Consider the following 11,416-nt stretch of genomic DNA (forward strand, 5'->3'; position numbering starts at 1 on the left):
TAATAAAACCTTGGGCCATTCTTCCTCAATTCAACGGGATCACCTGCATCGAGGACAACAGAGAGCCCGGGAGTGGGACCAGGTGGCCTGAGTTCCCAGCAACTCTGGGCTCCATTTCCAGTTAGTGAAGTGGTGATGGTCCTGCAAATCAAAATTCGAATAGCAAACTGCATCTGGTCTCTGTAATGAAAAGAACTAACATTCTTTGCAGAGTTACACAGCGCTTTCACGTCGTCTCTTTCGATACTCCATCAGGGAGTATTATCCTAATTTTACAAGCAAGGTTAAGTGACTTGCCCAAAGCCTCACAGCTGATAAATGGCAAAGCCGATCTCAGCTGTGCTTACCATTACATCGCATCATTTCCCTAAATCAGTTTGATTAAGGTGATATTAGACACACACAGGTAAGATGCTGCACGGTTACAGAAGGGAGTTGAAGACGCTATCCTTGCCCTCAAAGAGTAAGGAATAAGACAAAGATAAAAGTTATAATAAACGACAAACCATGATAAGTGCCATGTGAAAAGTACAAAGAGATTACTGTTGTGGATCAAATAACCGCTCACATCTGGCTAGGGGATCACTAAGAAAAGCAGCAGTTAGAACTGACTTTGAAGGAGATGGGGGACAGCTTTACAGGAAGAGGTGATGATGTTTTTAGTTGCCTTCCAGGCGATTCCAACTCATGACTACCGTGTGTGCGTCGGAGAAGAACTGTGCTCCGTAAGGTTTTCAGTGGCTGATTTTCCGGGAGCAGATCGCTTGGCCTGTTTTCCGAGAAGCCCCTGGATAGGTTCAAACTGCCAACCTTTTGGCTAGTAGTTGAGCTGTTAACCATTTGCGCCACATCGGGACTCCTCAAGAGAGGATCAAACTCACTCCTGTGGGGTCTATTCTGACTCATAATGCCCCATAGGACAAGGTAGAACTGTCCCTTAGGGTTTCCAAGGCTATAAATCTTTATGGAAGCAGACTGCCACATCCTTCTGCCGTGGAGCGGCCGGTGGGTTCCAACTGCCAACATTTCAGTTAGCAGCCCAGTGTTTAACCACTGTGCCACCAGGGCTCCTTCAAGAGCAGATAGCATGAGAAAATATATGAAGACAGATTGATAAAAGTTGTATTCAGGAAGGAGCAAATGGCAAGGCTCTAGGCATGTTGAGAAGTGGCAGAGACAAAGGAGAGCAGGGCCTTGGATGCCAACTGAAAGAATTTAAGTTTAATTCCATATTTTGAGTTTTTGTGGTTTAGAAGTTTTTGAGAAGAGAAGCAAGGCTTTGTCTTTGTACTATTGACCTCTCCGTGAAGGAATAAAAAAATTAGAGGTGGGAAAACTGCCAGACAGACTTGCAACAGGCCAGATAAAATGGTGAGTGTAAACTGAAGGCAGGGCAGGAGAAATTAAAAGAACATGGTTGAGAGATGATGTAGAAGCAGAATTTACAGAATTTTGGCAGTTTATTTGTTGGGGAGCAGTAGAGAGAAATCAAAGATAGCTGAGGTTTTGAGTTTGTAGACAATTATAAGAAATAGAAAAGTTAGACAAAAGAGCTCCTTTTTGAGAGACGATCAGTTTAGATTTGGACATTTTGAAGGGTATGAAGGGTTGGCAAGACAGAGGTAGCCACTAAGAATTAGAATGAAATATGAGGAAGAGGACTGAACTAGAAAGTAGTTTGGGAAGTTATCAGCCTAGCAATGATATAACTGTGAGAGAAAAGAAGAAAACAAAGGTCAGAACCTTGGAGAACTTTTTAGTTCCTTGCTACTCAAAGTGTGGTCCACGGACCAGCAACATTGGCAGCACCAGGGAGTTTGTTTGAAAGGCAGACTCTCACGCCTCACCATAGATCTATCAAATCAACATCTTCAATTCAACAAGAACCCCAGGTGATTTGTATCACATTGAAGTTTGAGAAGTTCTGATCTAGATGAGGGAAGCCAGCAAAAAAAAAGAAGGGATGGGAAAGGCGGTAGGAGAACCAGGGTAATGCAGAATTGCCAAAGCAAGGTAAATTAGAATTTTGCAAAGGCAGGGCAGAAGGAGGTGTTGGCCAACAATATCCAAAACCACAGAGGTTGAAAAATGCAAGGACAGAAAGCATGTTTGGATTTTGTGTTTAGGTGGGATGCTCGTTAATGACAATGCTGCTCTAATTGAAAGCTTGGAGACTGCCCCTTTGTGACCAGGGACACCTTAGATCCTTAATCCTCCTAATTCTCAGGTATATCAGACATATTGAGGTAGACTGGTGGATTTGGTGTTGGATGGAAGTGGAAGTTATTTTCTTTTTTCTTTTTTATGCTTTAGGCGAAAGTTTACAGAGCAAATTAGTTTCTCATTAAACAATACACAAATTGTTTTGTGACATTGGTTGCCAGCCCTGTGATTTGTCAACACTCTCCACCTCTCCACTCTGGGTTCCCTGTTTCTGTTTGTCCAGTTTTCCAGTCCATTCCTACCTTCTCATCTTTGCTTTTTAGGGCTGATGTGCCCATTTAGTCTCTTTGGCTGAAGGGTGAACCTCAGGAGTGATTTTAGTACTGAGTTAAAAGGATTTCTAGGGGCCATACTCTCAGGGTTTCTCCAGTCTCTGTCAGACCAGTAAGTCTGGCCTCTTTTTTTGTGGATTTGAATTTTGTTCTACATTTTTCTCCTGCTCTGTCTGGGACCTCTGTTGTGATCCCTATCAGAACAGTTGGTGGTGGTAGCTAGGCACCATCTAGTTGTATTGGACTCAGTCTGTGGAGGCTGTGGTAGTGGTGGTCCATTAGTCCTTTGGACTAATCTTTTCCTTGTGTCATTAGTTTTCTTCATTCTCCCTTGCTCCAGACGGGGTGACACCAGTGGAGTATCTTAGATGGCTGCTCGCAGGCTTTTAAAAAGACCCCAGACACTACTCACCAGTCAGATGTAGAACATTTTCTTTATAAACTATGTTATGCCAGTTGAGCTAAATGTCCCCTGAGACCATGGTCCCCAGCCCTCAGCCTCGTAACTCCAGGGAGTTTGGATGTGTCTGTGAAGCTTCTATGACTTTGGCTTGGTCAGGTTGTACTGCCTTCCCCAGTACTGTGTACTGTCTTACCCTTCACCAAAGTTACCACTTATCTACTATCTAGTTCGGGCTTTTCCCTCTCCACTCCGCCCCTCCCTCATAACAGAATTTATTTTCTAATCGCTTATATTTTCTCACTGAAATAAGCAAGATCATTTTGGCAGACTGATGATTGCCCATCACAATGTATTCTCCCCGTCTCCCTGGACACACAGACTGCTTTTCTCAGCCTCTCTTACAGTTAGATACAATCAAGTAGTAAGTTTTTGGCGATAAAATATGAGCAGAAATGATGTCTGCCGCTTCCAGGCCAGGGCCTTCGCTTTGAAAGAGTATGCATAACTTCTTCATGTGCTTTCTCTCTCTGACAGCTGGACACTGGACATGGTAACTCTGCTTTGATTTTGCAGATGACTACAAGCTTCTGAGAATGGCAGATCCACAAAATAGAAGGTGCCTCGATGAAAGAGAGCTTCCCACTGTCCCAGAACACCCACTCTGGATTATTATGTGAGCAAGATGTAAGTTTCTGTTGAGTTGGAGCCATAACATTTTGGGGTCTGTTTGTTACAGCAGTTTAGCCTACTGTCTTATTATCTAGTGCTGCTCCAACAGAAATACCACAAGTGGATGGCTTTAAAAAAGAGAAATTTATTTTCTCACAGTCTAGTAGGCTACAAGCCCAAATTCAGGGCATCAGCTCCAGGGGAAGGCTTTCTGTCTCTGTTAGCTCTGGAGGAAGGTCCTCGTTGTCATCAATCTTCGCCCGGACAAGGAGCTTCTCCACACAGGGACCCCTAGTCCAAAGGACATGCTCTGCTCCCAGCACTGCTTTCTTGCTTGTATGAGGTGCCCCTGTCTCTCTGCTCGCTTCTCTCTTTTTTATCTCAAGAGATTGCCTTAGAACACAATCCAGTCTTGTAGATTGAGTCCTGCTTTACTAACACAACTGCCACCCATCCTCCCTCATTAACATTATAGAGGAGGGTTTACAACATATAGGAAAATCACACAGTCCTAGGAATCATGGCCCAGCCAAATCGATACACACATTTTTTGGGGGGACATAATTCAATCCATGACACCTACTTTAGCTAATGTAGTCATTAACTGAAAGTGATAATGAGGGAGGAAGAGCGGTGAAATAGTAGTTTATGAGTGTGGGAGAGTGAATTGACTAGGGAAACAGTAAGATTTCCAAGTAGCTACTAAGGCCCTGGAGCCCTGGTGGTGCAGTGGTTAAGAGCTCAGCTGCTAACCAAAAGGTCAGCAGCTCGAATCCACCAGCTGCCTTGGAAACCCTGTGGGGCAGTTCTACTCTGTCCTATAGAGTTGCTATGAATCTGATTCGACGGCAACAGAGTTGGTATTTTGGATTTACTAAGGGCCTGCTTGAGTTAGTTGTCATGAATTTATACATTTGTGCATTTTTCTTCAGCCATATTTATTTGTTCCTGTGCAAGTGCTGAATAGGAAGTTTTGGATTACTCGGGACTAGGGTTTCGCCAGGCAAGTATGATGGGGAGAGAGGGACAAACTAATTGAGGGTATAAGCAAAGGGGGCATTATAATTTCGGGCCTGGAAAGAAGTAAGGTTATAAGCGGGGTGGAGAAGAGTGAAAAGATGGTAGGGTGAATGGAATGGTGATTCTGATCAGATTGAAGAATTATTGGCATTCAGGTACTGTAGGGAATGAACTGGAAAAATAGGAGACTAGAGTTGGGGAGTAGGAGGCTTGGAATTAAAATTAAGAGAGGCCATAGTTATCAGTAATATCAACCAGTTGCCATGGAGTAGATTGCGATTCATGGTAACCTCACGTGTGTCAGAGGAGAACTGTGCTCCACAGAGTTTTCAGTGGCTGAATTTTTGGAAATAGATTGCCAGGCCTTTATTCTGAGGTGCTTCTGGGTGGACTCAACCCCCTCACCTTTCAGTTAGCAGCCAAGTGTGCTAACTGTTTGTACCACCCAGGGACTCCTCGGTAGTATCAAGGTGTAGGGTATGATCATGAGAGTAAGTAGCTGAAGTAGCAGAGGATACAAGATCACTTGAAGAGTGGAAGTCAAGGAACTGAGAATCAGTATGTGTTATGAAAGGAACATCCACATAGTTATATACACAAAGAAATATCACAGGAGTGATAATAGTGTTAGAACCTGGTACTCAAATCTTCAAAGACTGAGGGGTTGAATTCTTTGAATAAGGGTGTTTGAGGCCATCATTGGTTTAATGTGTTAAGCTCTTACAGGTAACATGTTTCATTTAAACAGGCACTTTTAAGCTTTATGTTACTAATATATTTCTAATTATTTCTCTTTGACCTCTCAAATTATAGTTGGTGACTGCTTCCTTTCAAAGGAAACACATAGCTGTCTATATTATAAACCAAACATATGCCAGTCTCCCCAGCTTAAAAAACTAGTGCTTTAAAATTTGTCATAGACTATCTTCTTTGTTTGTACTACCCACACCACGTACCTCAAATAGATACGTCAACAGTGATGCTAGCTATGTCATATCAAATAATGCACAGCAAATGTTCAAAATCTGCATTAAAAGCCTCAGGTATAGCTTCAGTTAATAATAAATAGGGATTGACTAGAGATCTAACAAATTGAAAATAACAAGATTACCTGTAGTCTAGAAAATTATGTATCAGGTTATACAACACAGGGGCTCTGGAATTAGACTGCCAGAGGTTGAATCGTATCACCCACGTCATGGGTCATTGTGAGGGTAACACACGTAATATATATAATACATAAAAGCATTTAAAAGATTGTCTGGGACATGGAAGCAATCAGTAAATGTTTGTTGTGTTGTTAGGTGCCATCGAGTTGGTTCTGACTCGTAGAGACTCTATGTACAACAGAATGAAATGCTGCCTGGACCTGTGCCATCCTCACAATTGTTGCTATGTTTGAGCCCATTGTTGCAACCACTGTACCGGTCCATCTTGTTGAGGGTCCTCCTAATTTTTCACCGACCCTCTGCTTTACCAAGTGTCTTCGTTATCTAGTGCTATTATAACAGAAATACCACAAATGGGTGACTTGAACAAACAGAAATTTATTTTCTCAAAGTTTAGGAGGCTAGAAATCCAAATTCAGGGTCCCGACAGGGAAGACCTTCTCTTTCTCTCAGCTTTGGAAGAAGATCCTTGTCTCTTTTGAGCTTCTGCTCCTGGGAGAACTTCATAAGGCTTGACATTTCTCTTCTCCATTTCTGCTTCTTTCACTTACTTGTTTAATCTCTTTTATATCTCAAGAGAGAATGACTCAAGACACACCCTATACTAATCCTGTCTCATTAACATAAAGAAGACAACCCATTCCTAAATGGGATTATAACCACAGGCATAGAGGTTAGGATTTACAGCACATATTTTGGAGGACACAATTCAATCCATAACATCAAGCATGATGTCCTCAAGGGACTGGTCTCTCCTGATAACATATCCAAAGTAAGTGAGACAAAGTCTCACCATCCTCACTTCTAAGGAGCATTCTGGCTGTACTTCTTCCAAGACATATTTGTTCATTCTTCTGGCAGCCCATGTATATTCAGTATTCTTCACCAACACCATAATTCAAAGGCATCAGTTCTTCTTTGGACTTCCTTATTCATTGTCCATCTTTCGCATGCATATGAGGCTATTGAAAATACCATGGCTTGGTTCAGGTGTACCTTAGTCCTCAAAGTGACATCTTTGCTTTTCAACACTTTAAAGGGATCTTTTGCAGCAGATTTGCCCAATGTGATTTCTTGACTGCTGCTTCCATAGGCATTAACTGTGGATCCAATTAAAATGAAATCCTTGACAACGTCAATCTTTTCTCTATTTATCATGATGTTGCTTATTGGCACAATTGCGAGGACTTTTGTTTTCTTTATCTTCAGGTGTAATCCATCCTGAAGGCTATAGTCTTTGATCTTGATCAGTAAGTGCTTCAAGTCCTCTTTACTTTCACAAGCAAGGTTGTGTCATCCGCATATCGCAGGTTATTAATGAGTCTTCCTTCAATCCTGATGCCATGTTCTTCTTCATATGTCTACCTTCTCGGATTATTTGCTCAGCATACAGACTGAATAAGTATGGCGAAAGGATACAACCATGACTCATACCTTTTCCAAAGTATGACCTTGAGTATATCCCACCTGAATTAGAGACCATCTCAAGAATAAATTTGATGCATTGAACACTAATGACCAAAGACTAGATGAGTTGACATCAAGGACATCATACATGAAGAAAGCAAGAGGTCATTAAAAAGACAGGAAAGAAGGAAAACACCAAAATGGATGTCAGAAGAGACTCTGAAACTTGCTCTTGAACATAGAGTAGCTAAAGCAAATGGAAGAAATGATGAAATAAAAGAGCTGAACAGAAGAAAAGCTGAACAAAGGGCAGCTCGAGAAAACAAAGTAAAGTATTATAATGAAATGTGCAAAGACCTGGAGTTAAAAAATCAAAAGGGAAGAACACTGTCAGCATTTCTCAAACTGAAAGAACTGAAGAAAAAATTCAAGCCTCGAGTTGCAATATTGAAGAGTTCTATGGGAGGGACCAAATCCTGGAGAAGGACATCATGCTTGATAAAGTAGAGGGTCAGCAAAAAGAGGAGGACTTTCAACAAGATAGATTGACACAGTGTCTCCAACAGTGGGCTCAAACATAGCAATGATTGTGAAGATAGCACAAGACCAGGCAGTGTTTCGTTCTGTTTACATAGGGTCAGTACGAGTCAGAACAGACTCGGTGGCACCTAACAACAACAAGATGGGCAAAATATTGAATGACGCAGGTAGCATCAAAAGAAGATGAAAGGAAACGAGACTAAATGGGCATACCAGCCCAAGAGCAAGGGTGAGAAGGCAGGAGGGGACAGGAAAGCTGGTAAAGGGGAACCCAAGGTCAAGAAGGTGAGAGTGTTGACATGTTGTGGGGTTGGCAACCAATGTCACAAAACAATATGTGCATTAATTGTTTAATGAGAAACTAATTTGCTCTGTAAACCTTCACCTAAAGTACAATAAAAAATCTTAAAAAATAAAAATAATTTGCCAGTGCAGTCGGGGTGGGGGAGAAGATGGAAGGAATCACTGTACCAGATTCACTATACCAAAAAAATTGGTTAATGTTCAGCCATTTCAGGAGGTAGCATACCATCAAGAACCGATGGGACTGAAGGAAGAAGTCCAAGCTTCACTGAAGGAATTAGTGAAAAACAAGACTCTAGGAATTCATGGAATACCAACTGAGATGTTTCAACAAATGGATGCAGCACTGGAAGTGCTCACTCATCTGTGCCAAGAAATTTAGAAGACGGATACCTGGTCAACTGACTACTGGAAGAGATCCATATACATGCCCATTCCGAAGAATGATGATCCAATGGAATGCGGAAATTATCAAACAATATCATTAATATCACACACAAGTAAAATTTTGCCGAAGGTAATTAAAAAACAGTTGCAGTAATACATCGACAGGGAAATGCCAGAAATTCAAGCGGGATTCAGAAGAGGATGTGGAATGAGAGATATCACAGCTGATGTCAGATGGATGTTGCCTGAAAGCAGAGAATATCAGAAAGATGTTTACTTGTGTTTTGTTGACCTCACAGGCATTTGATTGTGTGGATCATAACAAATTATGGATAACATTGCGAAGAATGAGAATTCCAGAATACTTAATTGTGCTAATGCAGAACCTGTACATAGACCAAGAGGCATTCGAGCAATAAATGTTAGGTTTAGTTATTCGCCACCACTCATTGTCGGTTTTGTCATACTCTGGTGGTTTGCATGTTACTATGATGCTGAAAGCTGTGCCGCCAGTATTTCAAATACCAGCAGGTTCACCCATATGATGGTTAAGGTTGTGTGTCAACTTGGCTAGGCCGTGATTCTCAGTGGTTTGACAGATACCGTGTAATCATCCTCCATTTTGTGATCTGATGTGAGCAGCCAATCAGTTGAAAGGGGAGTTTCCTTGGGGATGTAGCCTACTTCCAATGTATGGATATTCTGGCAAAGCTTGCCTGCATCCTACTCATCATTCTCTCACCTCCAGCTCTTGAGACATGAGCCAGCAGCCTGCTTCCTGACCTGCAGATTTTGGGATTCGCCAGCTCCAGCAGCCTGCTGTGTGACCTGCCTATTTGGGGTTCAGCAGCCCCTGCAACCATGTGAGTCAGGAGATGCTTCCAGCCTGATCCTGGCCCATGGATTTGGGACTTGCCAGCCTCCACAACTGTGTGAGTCATTTTGTTGAAATAAATGTCTATGTATGTGTGTGTTATATGTATATAAATATATATACATATATTTACTTATATAAAAAGTGCTTCACTGGTTTTGCCCCTCTGGAGAACTCAGCCTAAGACAACCCATGATGGAAAGATTTCAGCAGAGCTTCCAGACTAAGACGGACTAGGAAGAGAAGCCTGGTGATTTACATCTGAAAATCAGCCAGTGAAAACTCTATGGATCACAACGGAACATTGTCCAATATAGTGCTGGAAGATGAGCCCTCTAGGTTGGAAGGTACTCAAAATACACATGGCTGAAACAATGGACTTGTGCATACCAACCATCATGAAGATACGCAGGACCAGGCAATGTTTCATTCTGTTGTACGTGGGGTTACCATGAATCGAAGCCAGTTTGACAACAACTAACGACAAGAGCAGCATAGTTGTTCTAGTATTAGATTCTTATGTGATTGCCTATAACTATAGTTGGACTTTTCTTACAAAATATGTTCATTACACATATACATATTAAGACCTAATGGTAAGGAGACTTCTGGTTAAACATGGTATACATTGAGCACATAATTTTTCTCCACTTAATCCAGAAACCTCATTAAAATGACAGTGAAAAAATTAAAAAAGTGTAAGCCCATAAAGGTAATGCAAATAGGAAAAGAGGTCACCACTGAAAAATACAAACAAAATCTTTAGGAATGTCACTGAATTGTACATGTAGAAACTGTTGAATTGCTGTATATTCTGCTGTGTATATTCTCAACAACAACAAAAATAAATTATTTTTAAAAATCTTAGGAAAGCTTAGTACTGTTACATGCTACAATATGAATGAACCATGAACCTTTATGCTAGTGAAATAAATCAAACACAAAAGGCCACATATTGTTTGATACCATTTCAATGACATGTCCAAGATAGGCAAATCCACGGAGACAGAAAGTTGATTAGTGACTTCCAGGGGATAGAGGAAGGGGAAGATTGGGACCTACTGCTAACAGTTTGGGGTTTCTTTTTGGAGAGATGGGGATGTTCTAGAATTAGTGGTGATGGTTTTACAACATAGTGAATATACTAAAATTCTGAACATACTAAAGTAAGTGAATTGTACACTATAAAATGCTGAATTTTATGTGAACTATATTTCAATTAAAAAAAACAAATGTGGTACTAAACTTGGAACAAATTCTAAGCAACTGTATAGGTCAAACCAGTAGATCTAGAACAGTTTCCTGTTTACAAAGGGATCAAATGGGCTCAGCAAAATTAATTGGCACTCTCCTGAGATCAAAGCTAGTTGGATGTGATTTCTGTGTTCAGATACAATGTGTGATACTTGCCTCTTTGGGGCATGTAAATCGGTCAATTGAAATGCAATTTTTGGATAGTGAGTTTGCATCTAACTTTTACAGCTTTGTGTGTGTGTGTGTCTGTGCATGTGCGTTCCTGCACATGCACACACACCTTTAGCTCATAAGCATATTTCCATGTAAGAAAGCATTCTGAGTCTCTAGCTCCTTATCCTGCTTTATTTTCACCCTAGAACTTATCACTAGAATTTAGGTTCCTTGAGGGATAGCGCTTTTAGTTCTCTGCTCTATCTCAATGTTTATAAAAATGTGTGGCATATAGTAGGAATGTAATAAATATTTTAATGAAATGTAGAGAAAATAATAAGTATATATGATTTGACAATGGTACAAAACCCATACATGTTTGAGAGTTCTGTTGTACTATGCATAAATTTTAAGATCAACCATGTGGTACAGTACTTACAGAAGCTTAATAGTATATAATAAAAGATTGATAGACAAGAAAACGCAGGAAAAATGCCTATAGCCCCCAGATACCCTTTTAGCTCAGGGGACAAGGAAGCTGGTGATAGGGAACACAAGATTGAGTAAGGATATTGTTGATGTGTTGTGAGATTGTTAACCATTGTCATAGGGCAACATTTGTAGTAACTGTTAAAATGAGAAACTATTTTGTTCTGTAAGCCTTCATCTTAAGTGAGAATAACAGCACAAATGGAAGAGCGTAGTGAATGTCACTGAACTGCGTATGTAGAAATTTTTGAAA

This window comes from Trichechus manatus, unplaced genomic scaffold, assembly GCF_000243295.1.
Source record: "Trichechus manatus latirostris isolate Lorelei unplaced genomic scaffold, TriManLat1.0 scaffold00082, whole genome shotgun sequence".
NCBI lineage: Eukaryota > Metazoa > Chordata > Mammalia > Sirenia > Trichechidae > Trichechus > Trichechus manatus.